Here is a 13,885-nt window from a genome sequence, read left to right on the forward strand (position 1 = left end):
TACTGTTCTTCTTTGTCTCTTATGACATTTTTACATTTAAAGTCTATTTTATCTGATATTAGTATAGCTACTCCAGCTTTCTTTTTGTTACAGCTTGCATAGAATATCTTTTTCTATACTTTCACTTTCAATCCATTTGTGTCCTTGGGTCTAAGATGCATCTCTTGTAAAGACCATATAGATGGATTATATTTTTAATCCATTCTGCCAATCTGTACCTTTTAATTGGCAAGTTTAGACCATTAATGTTCAAAGTTATTATTGTAAAAGCAGTTCTTGAACCTACCATCACATCAGTTTTTGTCAGCTCTATTTATTTTTTTCCCTCTCTCTCTCTTTTTATCCTAAAATTACTTTATGGGTACTCTTCAATTCTGTGCCCTCCTGTAGATCTTACTCTCCTGTCTTCTTTTTTCACCTGGCAGGATACCGTTTAGTATTTCTTTCAAGGCAAGGCTCTTGTTGGCTAGTTCTCTCAGTCTTTGTCTTTGAAGATTTTAATCTCCCCTTCAGTTTTGAAGGACAGCTTGACTGGATAAACAGTTTTTGGCTGGACGTCGTTCTCGTTCAGGATCTTAAATATATCATACCCCTGCCTTCTTGCTTCCATGGTGTCTGTTGAGTAGTCCAAACTCAGTCTTATGTATTTTTCCTGTATGTAGTAGGTCACTTTTCTCATGCTGCTTTCAGGACTTTGTCTTCAACATTTGACAGTTTGACCAGTATGTGTCTTGGAGTAGACCTATTTGGATTTATTCTATTTGAAGTTCATTGGGCCTCTTTGAGTATTTAATTCTTTTATATAAGTTTTCCATGATTATATCTTCAACTAACCTTCCCATCACTTTACTCTTCTCTTCTCCTGAGACACCAATGATTCTTATATTTGTGCGCCCTTTGTTGTCCATTTCCCTAAGATCCAGTTCCCATTCCATCTTTCTTTCCATTTATTCTTTTGTGTGCTCTAGTTCTATTTTCCTATCTTCTAGCTCACTTCTTCTTCCTTCTGCTGCTTCAAATCTGTTACTGTGTGTCACCAGATATTTTTAGTTTGTTCTACTGTATCTTTCATCTCTATGAGATCTACCATTTTTCTGTTTAATCTTTTGAATTCTTCTTTATGCTCCTTCTAGTGTCTTCGTGATATCCTTTATTTTTTTAAAAAATATTCTTGAGTAGATGTTCCATATTCTGTGTCCCCTCTGGAGTTTTGATTTGGCCATTTGGCTGGCCATTTCTGTTTGGATCTTCATTTGCTTTTCTGTTGTGTTTGGGGCATTTGATTATCTTAGGTTATTTTGCAAGTTGGTTTCCTTCACTAGTCTAAAGTTTTGTGTTTACTTGGTTTTGCATTGAAGGCTTTCTTTTGCACTTGGTCTGTCAGTAATTCCCTGCCAAACCAAGGCCCAGATCTCATGCATGGGGAACAGCTCTACTGATGGTCTATTAAAGGCTAGGCAGGGGTGCACAGGTATTTGTGGCAGAATGTTTGCCCACCATGTGGAAGACCAGCACTCGATTCCTGGCCCATGCACACAAAATAAATTAAATAATTAAATGCACAATAAATAAATTTTAAAAATCAAATAAAAATATAATAAAATTTGAAAGGAAAAAAATCACACACACCTCAACAGCAGTAGGTCCCAAAGTCAGAAGATGACACACCAAGAGATATTGGGAATGAACTCAGACTGGTACCCATAGAAGGGAGAGAAAATAATTTATAAAATAAAAATAGAAAATAAAATCAATAAAATGTAAATATATTAAGATATATAAATGAAATAATACTAATAAAAATGTGTAGAAAAAATATATTAAAAGCAAAAAAGGTAGAAGAAAGGGGAGTTTGCCAGCTTGTGCATACCATTTCTCACCGCTTCTCACCGTTTCTCACTTCCCTGCCCCCTCAACCGTAGTCCACTCCTCCAGCCCATCCCTTCCCGCCTGCAGGAGCTGGGTATGGGTAGTTGGGGTGGTGGGGGCTGGTCCTGGGCAGGTTAGGGAAGTAGACAGCAGCACCCAGGGGAGAAGCTGACTTTCAGCACCCGGCCTTTGGTGAATCTGCCATGCACTGCGGCCAAGGGGCCAGCTATTTGCAGCCAGGTGACCGCTCCTAGCACCTGGAGGCCCAACTATTCATGGTTGACTGCCAGGCATCCCTCCAGGCTCCCCATGGGTGCCATCAGCTATTTTGTCCCCCATGCACGGGCACATTTTCCCAGCCAGCAGCCAGGGAAGGCTGGAGTGGAGGGAGGTCAGTTCCTTCTCATCCACACCTTCCTGAACATTGCCATCTGCCCTCAGCAGGGATATCTGCTGAGCTGACCTACCCTCCTCTTCCTGTCATGATCCCTGCACCTCTTTCTTCCCCCAAGAATCACCAGAAACTTCCCACATGATCACTCACCCCGCTAGGACCACAGGCCTATCTCGTCCCATGGAGCAGGGTTGAACTCAATCCACCGGCTCCACCATCTTCCCTATCATTACATTCTATGCATTTGCTTTTTAGATCCTGTAGGAAGTAAAAGGTGGAGTTATAAACCAAAAATACAGTAGTACTAGTATTTATATTTACCTGTGCTGTAATCCTTACTGGACATCTTTATTTCTTCTTGTGGCTTTGATCTATTATCTATTATCCTTTCCTTTCAACCTGCAGAACTCTCTTTTGCATCTCTTATAGGACTAGTCTAGTGATGACAGACTCCCTCAACTTTTGCTTATCTGGGAATGTCTTGATCTCTCCCGTTGTTTTTAAAGACAGTTTCACCAGAGATAAAATTCTTATTTGGCAATTATTTTCTTTCAGCATTTATCCCATTGCCTTCTTCCCTCTGTAATTCCCAATGAGAAATCACAAATCTAATTGGGCCTCCCATTGTACATGACACATTGCTTCTTGTGGCTTTCAGAATTCTCTATTTACCTTTGCCTTTCAACAATTTGATTGTAGTATGCTGCTGCATGGATCTTTTTCAGTTTATCTTGTACAGGGTTTGTTAAGCATTTTGGATATGTATATTCATGTTTGTCATTATATTTGAAGCTTTCAGCCTTTATTTCTTTGAATATTCTTTCTGCCCCTTTCTCTCCTCTCCTTCTTTTGGAGTCCCACAATGTACGTACTAGTACACTTGCTGGTGTCCCATCGGTTCCTCAGGCTCTGTTTACTTTTCCTCATTCTTTCTGCTCCTCAAACTGGATGATTTCAGTTGTCTTATATTCAGGGTCTCTAATTCTTTCTTCTACCAGTTTCGACTGCTGTTGAACCCCCCTAGAGAATTTTTAATTTGTTATTGTGGTTTTCAGCTCTGTTTGGTTCCTTTATGCAATTTTCATAATCAATTTCTTCTGATATTCTTTGTTTCCTGATTTCCTCTAGTTCTTTATCCATGTTTTCCTTTATCTCTTTGAGCATATTTAGGATCTTTTTTTTAAAGACTTTGTGTAGTATGTTCCAGATCTGATCCTCTTCATTGATGGTTTCTTTCTTTTTTTTTTTTTTAAATATCCCCTAAGGAGCATTTATATACCCATTGAATTCCAAAACATTTAATTTAAAGGTCTGCATTTCATAATCACCCATCTTGATTGATATGGGTGAACACACATAGCGCGCCCAGGATACACAAGGACAATAGCTAAAGAGTTACAAAGAATAAATCCATGATTGATTCTTGAACAGTCTCAATCAAAAAAAAAAAAGTTACAAGTATCAAAACTTTAGATGCATTGCATTGAAAAGAAGGTTTGTGCACATCATAAATTAAAAAGGCAAAACAAGGCGCTACTGAAACCTCACATTAAACAGTTTATTATAAAGCTAATGGAAAAAGGCAAGTCGTATCAGCTTTCCTGAACAGTTTTCCATTAGCTGAAGAAAGAGGTGGGAGGGGTGAATTCATTTCTGCATGCCCAAGATGTACTACTTAAGAAGTACTGTTTAACAAAACACCATCAGCTTGTTGTAAGTGGATCGTTTAAATATCAACTGTAAGCCTGTGCTGGCTGATTCTCCTTTCTAAACTTCCCCACTACTTTCATTTGGATTTCAGAAATAGTAGTTTGGTAAAATGTCTCATTGAGAATGCACTTGTCAGCATAATTCAAAAAGGGAGCTTCTATGGGCTCAAAGCAACCATCAAACAGCAATGCCCATGGAGATTTATCTGATATTGCTTCCCAAGAGACAGGGGAGCGGATCTGAGTCGCTGTTCTGCTGATACAGATAGGTTTAGCACTAGATATTTAAGTGATTGTGGCAAGAAAGACTCAGTGATGGGGGGTGGGGGTGAAGGAGGGGTCAGGAACCTGGAGGCTCTTCAATTGCCTTCTCCTGCTTCTTCATCCTGCTGGCCACTCATCCAGAGAGTGAGGTTGTCTAGCGCCAACTGCGTGATAAATGTGGCGTCCTTGTAGGAATCCTCGTTTAGTGGTCCAGCTCAGCTATGGCATCATAGAAGGCTTGTTTGGCTGAGGCAGGCCTCGTCAGGTGCATTCTGGATCTCACACTAGAACACAGAGAATTTGAGGGCCAGACCTAGCCGAATGGGATCTGTTGGCTGCAGGTGCTCTTTGCTGATTTCAAAGGCTTCCTTGTAAGCCACCTCAGAAGCTTTGACCACACTGTTTGTCTTCTCCCTGGAAGCTACCTCTGCCAAGTAGCGATAGTAATTGCCTTTCATTTCCAGATAAAATACCTTGCTTTCATTAGAAATCATTGCAGTTCTTGATGAGGAACTTGTAGAGCAGAGCCAGCACATCATTGCAAACTGTCTCCAGCTCCTTCTCAGTCTTATCCAGATCAGCTTTGACCTTTTCCAATTTCTTTTCATTTCAATCAGCCATGGTTTTCTGCTCACAGCTGCTGCTCATTGCTCCAGGAGGATCGCCTAGCACCAACCACATTCTTGTAGGCCACAGAGGAGGTTGCGATCTTTATAGGACAGAGGTTCATTGAGCTCCATCACATTTACTTATTGACAATATAGACTTTGTAAATCTTGTTTGATGGTTTTATTCTCTTAAGGAAGCAATCCTTATAAATTAAAATTCCATTCCAAATACTCTTGATAAATCTTTGAGTGCTCAAATCCTCTAGAATGATTAACTTTTCTGTATAATCCTAAAATTGGCTTCCAGAACATATATTAATAGCAAATGCTTTAAAATGAGCTTTTGGAAAGACAAATTGTAGGGACCCGCCGGATTTGTTGTTTTTCTTTAAGAGATCCCTTCAGAAGGACGATGAATCTCACTTGAGCTCCCGCCTTCATGCCGGAGGCCATGAAGCGCTCAGCTTGCTGGGCCAGCTGCAGCAGCTGCTCCCGGTCGGTCCCCCGATGTTGCTCCGGCTGCGTCTCGCCTCGCGCCCGCACTGTTCCCGGTTCGCCCCGGAGGCCTCCGCGCTCGCGCACTGGCTCCCCTCCGCCGAGGGAGGCTGAGACCCTGCGGTTCCCTGCGCCGGCTCCCTGGGTCGTCCTGCGCGCTCCGTTGATGGTTTCTAATGCTTTAATCTTCTTCTTTGCCTGGGCCGTGGCTTCCTGTTTGTATGTTTTCTAATCTCTTATTGAAACTTGAACATTTTGTTATTTTAACATATCGCTGGAATTTAGACTCTGACATGTCTTTTCCTCAACGTTGTGGCCAGCTAGTGTTCTTTGAATTGCTGGGAGCTAAGAACACCACCAACCAAAGTAGTGAAAACAGAAAACACCTTCCCCAATCGTTGCAGTTGACAGGTGTTAGTGCTCTCTTTCAAAGGTTAGCTGTCTGAGGTTAGAGAATAGCTCCAGGCCAAAGTGCAGGGGCCTCCCTAATCCTTTCTGCATGCGTGTTTCTTCTTGGGCATGTGTATGGCACTAAGAATTCCCCCATCTACGTGGACACTGATGATCCTTCTTCTTTAGCAAATGTTTCCAACATGGGGCTGGGCACTGTACTATGTGTCCTATAGCTAGCAATCCCTTGCCCCCAGTCAGTTCCCAGTCAGTGGCTTGATTGCTGTTCCACAGTGCTTTGTAGTAAAGCTCTTTGAGCTGCCTTCTATGTGCAAGGCAGGTTTTGGAATGGCAATTTTGTGATGAGTGTCCTGGTTCAATCCCTCAAGCCACCCAGACAGGTTGGGCCAGACATATTTTCTCTCAGTATGTGCCTGAGGGTTTCTCTCCTCCCTCCCGAACCAGGAGCTGGCTGTGGGGAGGGGCCAGCCAGGGCACCATGATATCCTACTGCTTTTAAGTGGCCTTTTTCTTGATTCAGTGCTCACCCTGTTACTGCAGTCCTTTAACAATTTTCTGGAGCTTTGAGAAAGATGTTTCTGCTGATTGTTGCTGGTTGTTCAAATTCTGTGGGGGGAATGGGCCTCTTAGACTTTTAACCTGCCAGCCTGACGTGGCACTGTTGATCTTGAACAGTTGACTTCCCTTTTTTTTTCTTGGCTTTCTAAACATGTCCAATTTTAATTCTGAATATTAACTTCCAGTGTCAAATAGGAGTAAGTTTAACAGTCCTTCTTTACTAACTTCTGTCTATATAGATAAACAAATTACAGTTGCTAAAGCCCTGGCAAAATGTCAGGATGAGCTGGGGAAATTTCTATTATCTTTTCAGCCATCTTGAACAGTTCCTGAAGAATTCAGACAGCATTTTCTTTGAGCTTTAACTAGTTAAGGTTAAATTACTAAGTAATTCTTGGCCTTTCCAAATGCTTTTTTTTGCTCTCTCTGTCTGTCTGACTATTGGCCTCTTGGTCTGCCTGTGGGCCCATACTGCCTTCCTGTCTCTCTGCCTACTCATCTCTCTTTCTTCCATTCTTCCTTCTGTTTTGAGGCTACTTCAGTTTTATTTATTTTTAGGCCTGCCTTGTGTATTACGGAAGAAAAAAATATTTACTTTGTGTGGATTCTTTTTATTATGTGAAATATAACATATACAAAAAAGCAATACATTTTAAAGTACATTGTAACGAGTAGTCATAGAACAGATTTCAAAGTTTAGTATGGGCTTCAGTTCCACAATTTCAGATTTTTCCTTCTAGCTGTCTCAAGCACTGGAGATTAAAATAAATATCAGTATAATAATTCAGTAGTCATACTCATTTGTTAACTCCTGTCTGCTGTGTTATAACTTCTTCTTCCCCTTTGATCCTTCTCCCAATCTTTAGGCATATTTGGACTATGCCCATTCTAACATTTTCATGTTGGAAAGGGGTGTCAACAGTATGGGATAGGAGGATGAAAGTAGTTGATGTTCCTTATCTGGCCTAGGAACCATCTGGAGAGTGTAGGTGTTTGAAAAGTACTCTTAATGCTTGAAACTTTTATAGAATCTCAGAGCCCTAGGTATTCTTTAGGGTTAACACAATGCTGTGTTGAGGTTTGGCAAACCATAGAAATTAGGAATATCTATATATTATATATTGCCCTAGGTTTTCTTTAAGATTACCTGGAATAGTCATGGTTGGGGGTTGGCAGATTACGATAGTAGCAAGGTCTAACTGAAACTTGTGTAAGAGCAACCTCCAGAGTAGTCTCTCAACTCTATTTGAACTGATACTTTATTAATTATACTTCTTTTCTCCCTTACTCTTTGCAAGAGTAAGCCTCATGATGGAGGGCATGGCCTTTTGATTTGGGTGTCCCTAAAGTTTGACACAGTATGGGGATTCCCTGATGGAAAGGTTTAATAGTTCCATATTCTTTTTCCCATCCCTCAGGGGACTTTGCCCATACTTTTTGATTATCTGCTTAATACACTCTAGGATGTTTCCAGGCATAAAAATAATCTATACAGGATTAAAGTACCTCTATTTTATTCAGTGCTCCCTGTGTTTCTGTTGTTCAAATGAGCTATACAGATAGGTTGAGTTATATTATACACTACAGAAAATTTCAGTTCCAGATCAAATAAACCTTTCTCCCATTGGTCTCAAAGAGTATGTGTGGTTCGAAAATATAGACACTGTCTTCTTTATGTTCTGAATTACTTTAACCCCAACCTGTTTGGCTTTGTTCTTATTTCTAAAAATCAGGTTATATATATAAAACAGCCTCTCAAAATCCAGAAATAATAATCACTACTCCAGATTTAATGTGTCTGCTGTAAAAGCTTATAAGCTAGGCCCCTGTTTTCTTATAAGCATTTTCTAAAGATGATCATACCATTCTTGTTCTTTTGTTTTTGGCTTATTTTGTCTTACCAAATGTCCCACATGTTCATTCGCATCGTTACATACCTCACGACTTTGTTCTTTTTTGTAGCAGTACAACCTTCATTCATAAGTATACACCGTCATTCACCAATCTACTTTTCCTTCAGTGCATCCTTCAGCCACTTGCATTCATCGGGCACCATGTAGAAGGCCCGAAGTCCACAGCCCATTAACATTCTCAATTTTAGATAATTCATTGTTCCCAAGAGAAAGAAAACCAATAAACATGCCCTCGCCAAATAGGAAATCTAAACCTCCTCTTAACTCTTGTCCCTCCCCCCATTATTTACCCCTGCTGTTGCTGTGGTAGTGCTGATGGTTTCCTTTTGAACATATCTCATAGCATGCAAGAGCAGTTTTCCCCCTGTACCCTGGATTTAAACACTCTTTATACAAGAATATTATCTTTGAAGTAATTCTTGCTGAAACTAATTTAGATTTTTAGTGTTAATCAGTGGGACATGTAGGTCTATACAACCCCTTTCAATCTTGTTCATCGTCAGTGTGGTAATATTACCCACTAGAGAACCACCTTCACTCCTATCTATTCCCTTACACTGGAGTTCAACCTCATTAGCTAATGGTTCACCCATCTCTAGCTTCTACGTATCTCTAAGTCCCCTGTATTCTGTATTATAAGCCTCTGTTTATACCTTTATGCTGTTCATAAAAGTTGAATCATACAGTATCTATCCTTTTGTGTCTGGCTAATTTCACTCAGCATTATGTCCCCAAGGCTCATCCATCTTGTCATGTGCTTCAGGACATCATTTTGTCTTACTGCTACATAATATTCCATTGTATGTATATACCACATTTTGTTTGTCCATTCATATATTGATGAGCATTTGGTTTGTTTCCATCTTTTGGCAATTGTGAATAATTCTGCTATGAAGATCGGTGTGCAAATGTCTATTTGTGTCATTGCTTTCAGCTCTTCTGGGTATATACCATGTAGTGCTATTGCTGGGTCAAAGGACAACTCCATACTTAGCTTCCTAAGGAACTGCCAAACAGTCTTCCATAGTGGCTGTACCATTATACATTCCCATCACCAGTGCATAAGTGTCCCAGTTTCTCCATATCCTCTCCAACATTTATAGTTTCCAGTTGCTTAATATCAGCCACTCTTATAGGTGTGAGGTGGTATCTCATTGTAGTCTTGATCTGCATTTCCCTTATAGCCAATGAAAATGAGCATCTCTTCATGTGCTTTTGAACCATCTGTATTTGCTCTTCAGAAAAATACTTATTCATATCTTTAACCCATTTTATAATTCAGTTGTTTGTTCTTGTGTTGTTGAGTTGTATGATTTCTTTGTATATATAGGATATCAAACTTTGTTCGAAATGTGATTTCCAAATATTTTTTCCCATTGAGTTGCCCTCCTCTTTACCTTTTTGAGAAAGTCTTTTGAGGTGCAGAAGCATTTGATTTTGAGGAGTTCCTAGTTACCTATTGTTCTAGTTTGCTAGCTGCTGGAATGCAACACACCAGAGATGGATTGGCTTTTAATGAAAGGGGATTTATGTTGTTAGTTCTTCAGAGGAAAGGCAGCTAACTTTCCACTGAGGTTCTTTCTTACGTGGAAGGCACAGGATGGTCTCTGCTAGTCTTCTCTCCAGGCCCCTGGGTTCCAACAACTTTCCCTGGGGTGACTTCTTTCTGCATCTCCAAAGGCCTGGGCTGAGCTGCAAGTGCTGAGATGAGGAATGCCGAGCTGCTTAGGCTGGGCTACATTGCTCTCTCTCATTTAAGCACCAGCCAATTAAGTCAAACGTCACTCATAGACACGCCTCCTAGCCGACTGCGTATGTAATTAGCAACAGATGAGGTTCATGTACCACTGACTTATGTCCACAGTAACAAGACTAGGTGTGCTCACCTGGCCAAGTTGACAACTGAATCTAACTACCACACCTATTTTCTTATGTTGCTTGTGCTTTGGGTGTAAAGTTTAGGAAGCTATGTCCTACTACTAGATCTTGAAGATGTTTTCCTGCACTTTCTTCTGGAAGTTCTTAAATTTAGGTGTTTGACCCACTTTGAGTAATTTTTGTATGGAGTGTAAGATAGTGGTCCTCTTTCATTCTCTTGTCTATTGATATCCAGTTCTTCTATGCCCAATTATTGAAAAGATTATTTTGTCCCAGTTCAGAGGTTTTGGGGGCCTTCTCAAAAATCGGTTGACCAGGTGGTGCGATAGTGGCTCAGCAGGCAGAATTCTCACCTGCCATGCTGGAGACCCAGATTTGATTCCCAGTGCCTGCCATGCAAAAAAAAAAAAAAAAAAAAAAAATCAGTTGACCAGTTGAACATAGATTTGGTGGTCTATTTCTGTACTCCCAACTTGATTCCATTGGTCAGTGCTTCTTTGTGCTAGTACCATGCTGTTTTGACCACTGTGGCATTATAATAGGTTTTTAAAGTCAGGGAGTGTTAATCCTCCCACTTCGTTCTTCTTTTTTAGGATGTTTTTAGCTATTTGGGGTCTCTTTCCCTTCCACATGAATTTGGTGACTAGCTTTTCCAAATCTTCAAAGGAGGTTGTTGGAATTTTGGTTGGTGCTGTGTTGAATCTGTAGATCAATTTGGGGAAAATTGACAACTTAAATATATTTAGCCTTCCTATCTATGAGCAGGGAATGTCTTTTCATCTATTTAGACCTCCTTTGATTTCTTTTAGCAATGTTATGTTGTTTTCTGCGTAAAAGTCCTTTACATCCCTAAGTTCATTCCTAAGTACTTGATTCTTTTAGTTGCTATTTTGAATGGAATTTTTTCCTTAACTAACTCCTTGGCTAGATCAATTGCTTGTGTATAGAAATGTTACTGATTTTTGCACATTAATTTTATATCCCGCCACCTTGTTGAATTTGTTTGTTAGCTCAGGTAGCTTTGCTGTCGATTTCTCAGAAGTATAGTATCTTATCATCTACAAATAATGAGAGTTTACTTCTTTCTTTCCAATTTGGATGCCTTTTATTTCTTTGTCCTGCCTGATTGCTCTAGCTAGAACATCTAGCACAATGTTGAATAGTAATGGTGACAGTGGGCATCCTTGTCTTGTTCCTAAGCTTAGGGGGAAAGCTTTCAGTCTCTCTCCATTGAGTATGATGCTGGCTATCGGGTTTTCATACATTCCCTTTATCATGTTGAGGTAGTTACTTTTGATGCCTATATTTTGGAGTGTTTTTATCAGTAATAGATGCTGAATTTTGTTGAATGCTTTTTCAGCATCAATCGAGATGATCATGTGAATTTTCTCTTTCAATTTGTTAATGCACTGTATTACATTAATTGATTTTCTTATGTTGAACCATCCTTACATTCCTCGTATAAACTGCACGTGGCCATGGTGTATAATTCTTTTTTTTTTTTTGACATGGGCAGGCCCCGGGAATCGAACATGGGTCTCCAGTTCGGTGTGCGAGAATTCTGCCACTGAGCCACCATTCCTTGCCCCATGGTTTTTAATTTTTTTAATGTGTTGTTGGATTCTATTTGCTGTATTTTGTTGAGAATTTTTGCATCTGTGCTCATTAGGGAGATTGGCCTGTAGTTTTCCTTTCTTATAGCATCTTTATCTGGTTTTGGTATTAAAATGATATTAGCTTCATAAAATGAGTTATGTAGAGTTCCTTTTTCCTCAATTTTTTGGAAAAGTTTGAGCAGGATTAGTGCTAGTTCTTTTTGGAATGTTTGATAAAATTCCCTTGTGGCGCCATCTGGTTCTGGGCTTTTCTTTGTGGGAAGATATTTGATGACTGATTGAATCTCTTTACTTGTGTTTGTTTTGTTGAGATCTTCTATTTCTTCCTGAGTCAGTGTAGCTTGTTTGTGTGTCTCCAGGAATTTGTCCGTTTCATCTAAGTTGTCTAGTTTGTTGGTGTGCAGTTGTTCTTAGTATCTTCTTATGATTTCTTTTATTTCTTCAGGGTTTATGGTAACACATCCCTTCTGATTTTGTTCATTTGCATCTTCTCTCTTTTTTCTCTGTTAGTATTGCTAGTGGCCCATCAATTTTATTGATTTTTTCAAAACCAACTTTTGGTTTTATTGATTTTTTCTATTGTTCTTTTGTCCTCCCATTCATTTATCTCTGCTTTAATCTTTGTTATTTCTCTTCTTCTATTTGCTTTGGGGTTAGTTTGGTGTTCTTTCTCAAGTTCCTCCAGGTGTGCTGTTAAGTCCTTGATTTTTGCTCTTTCTTGTTTTTTAATATAGGTATTTAGGGCAATAAATTTCCCTCTCAGCAAGTGTTTGCCACATCCCATAATTTCTAATTAGTTGTGTTCTCATTTTCATTCATGTCCAGATAGCTACTGATTTCTCTAGCAATTTCTTTTTTGATCCACTGGTTGTTTAACAGTGTATTGTTTAATCTCCAGATATTTGGGAATGTTCTTGTTCTTTGGTGGTTGTTGAGATCTAGCTTCATCCCATTGTGGTCAGAAAAAGTGCTTTGAATAATTTCAATATTTTTAAGTTTATTAAGATGTGTTTTGTGCCCCCAGCATATGATCTATCCTGGAGAATGTTCCATGAGCACTAGAGAAGAATGCATATCCTTGTGCTCTGGGGTGCAATGACTTATATATGTCTGTTAGGTCTAATTCACTTATCAAGTTATTAACTTCTCTGTTTCCTTATTGATCTTCTGTCTGGTTGTTTTGTATAGAGGAGAGTGGTGTATTGAAGTCTCCTACTATTATTGTTGAAACAGCTGTTGCTCCCTTCAGTTTTACCAACATCTATACTTTGGAGCTCCTTGATTGGGAGCATAAACATTTATGGTTGTTTTATCTTTTTAATGAATTGACCCTTTGATTAGTATATAGTGTCCTTCTTTGTCTCTTATGATGTCTTTACATTTCAAGTCTATTTTGTCCAATATTAATATAGCTACTCCTGCATTCTTTTGGTTACAACCTGTGTGGAAAATCTTTTTCCATCCTTTTACTTTCAATCTATTTGTTTCCTTGTGTCTAAGATGGTTGTCTTGTAAGGAGCATTTGCTGGATTATGTTCTTAATCCATTCTGCCCATTGTGTACCTTTTAATTGGTAAGTTTAGTCCCTTACCATTCAAAGTTATTACTGATAAGGCGTTTCTTGAATCCACTATTTTATCTTTTTAATTTTATATGTCAGACCTATATATTCTTTTCCCTCTTTCTGTTTGTATTCTTTAAATTACCCTTAGTGGTACTCTTCAATTCTTTGCTCTCCTCCAGACCTCCCTTTCCTGTTTGTTTTTTTTCACCCAGCAGAACTCCTTTTAGTATTTCTTGTAGGCCTGGTCTCTTGTTGAGAAATTCTTTCAGGACTTCTTTGTCTGTGAAAACTTTAATCTCTCCTTCTGTTTTGAAGGACAATTTGGCTGGGGACAGAATTTTTGGCTGGAAGTCTTTCTCTTCAGGGTCTTGAATATATCATACCACTGCCTTCTTGCCTCCAGGGTGCTAGTTGAGTCTTCTGAACTCAGTTTTATTTGGTTTCCCTGGTATGTAATAGATTGTTTTTCTCTTTCCACTTTCAGGATTTTTGACTTCTCTTCAACATTTGATGGACAGATTAATATGTGCCTTGGGGACGGCCTATTTGGATTTATTCTGTTTGGAATTCTTTGGGCTTCTTTGACTTGTATATTTATGTCCTTCA

At 39.3% G+C, this 13,885-nt stretch overlaps 1 protein-coding gene and 1 pseudogene across 2 annotated transcripts in view; one reads left to right on the top strand and one right to left on the bottom strand.

The window, feature by feature from the left end:
- CNNM2 (cyclin and CBS domain divalent metal cation transport mediator 2) overlaps positions 1-13,885 on the top strand; it is a 173,749-nt gene that overhangs the window by 78,120 nt on the left and 81,744 nt on the right. The window lies entirely within an intron of this gene.
- Positions 4,332-4,976, bottom strand: LOC143654567 (14-3-3 protein eta pseudogene; annotated as a pseudogene).

This window comes from Tamandua tetradactyla, chromosome 13 (genome assembly GCF_023851605.1).
Source record: "Tamandua tetradactyla isolate mTamTet1 chromosome 13, mTamTet1.pri, whole genome shotgun sequence".
NCBI lineage: Eukaryota > Metazoa > Chordata > Mammalia > Pilosa > Myrmecophagidae > Tamandua > Tamandua tetradactyla.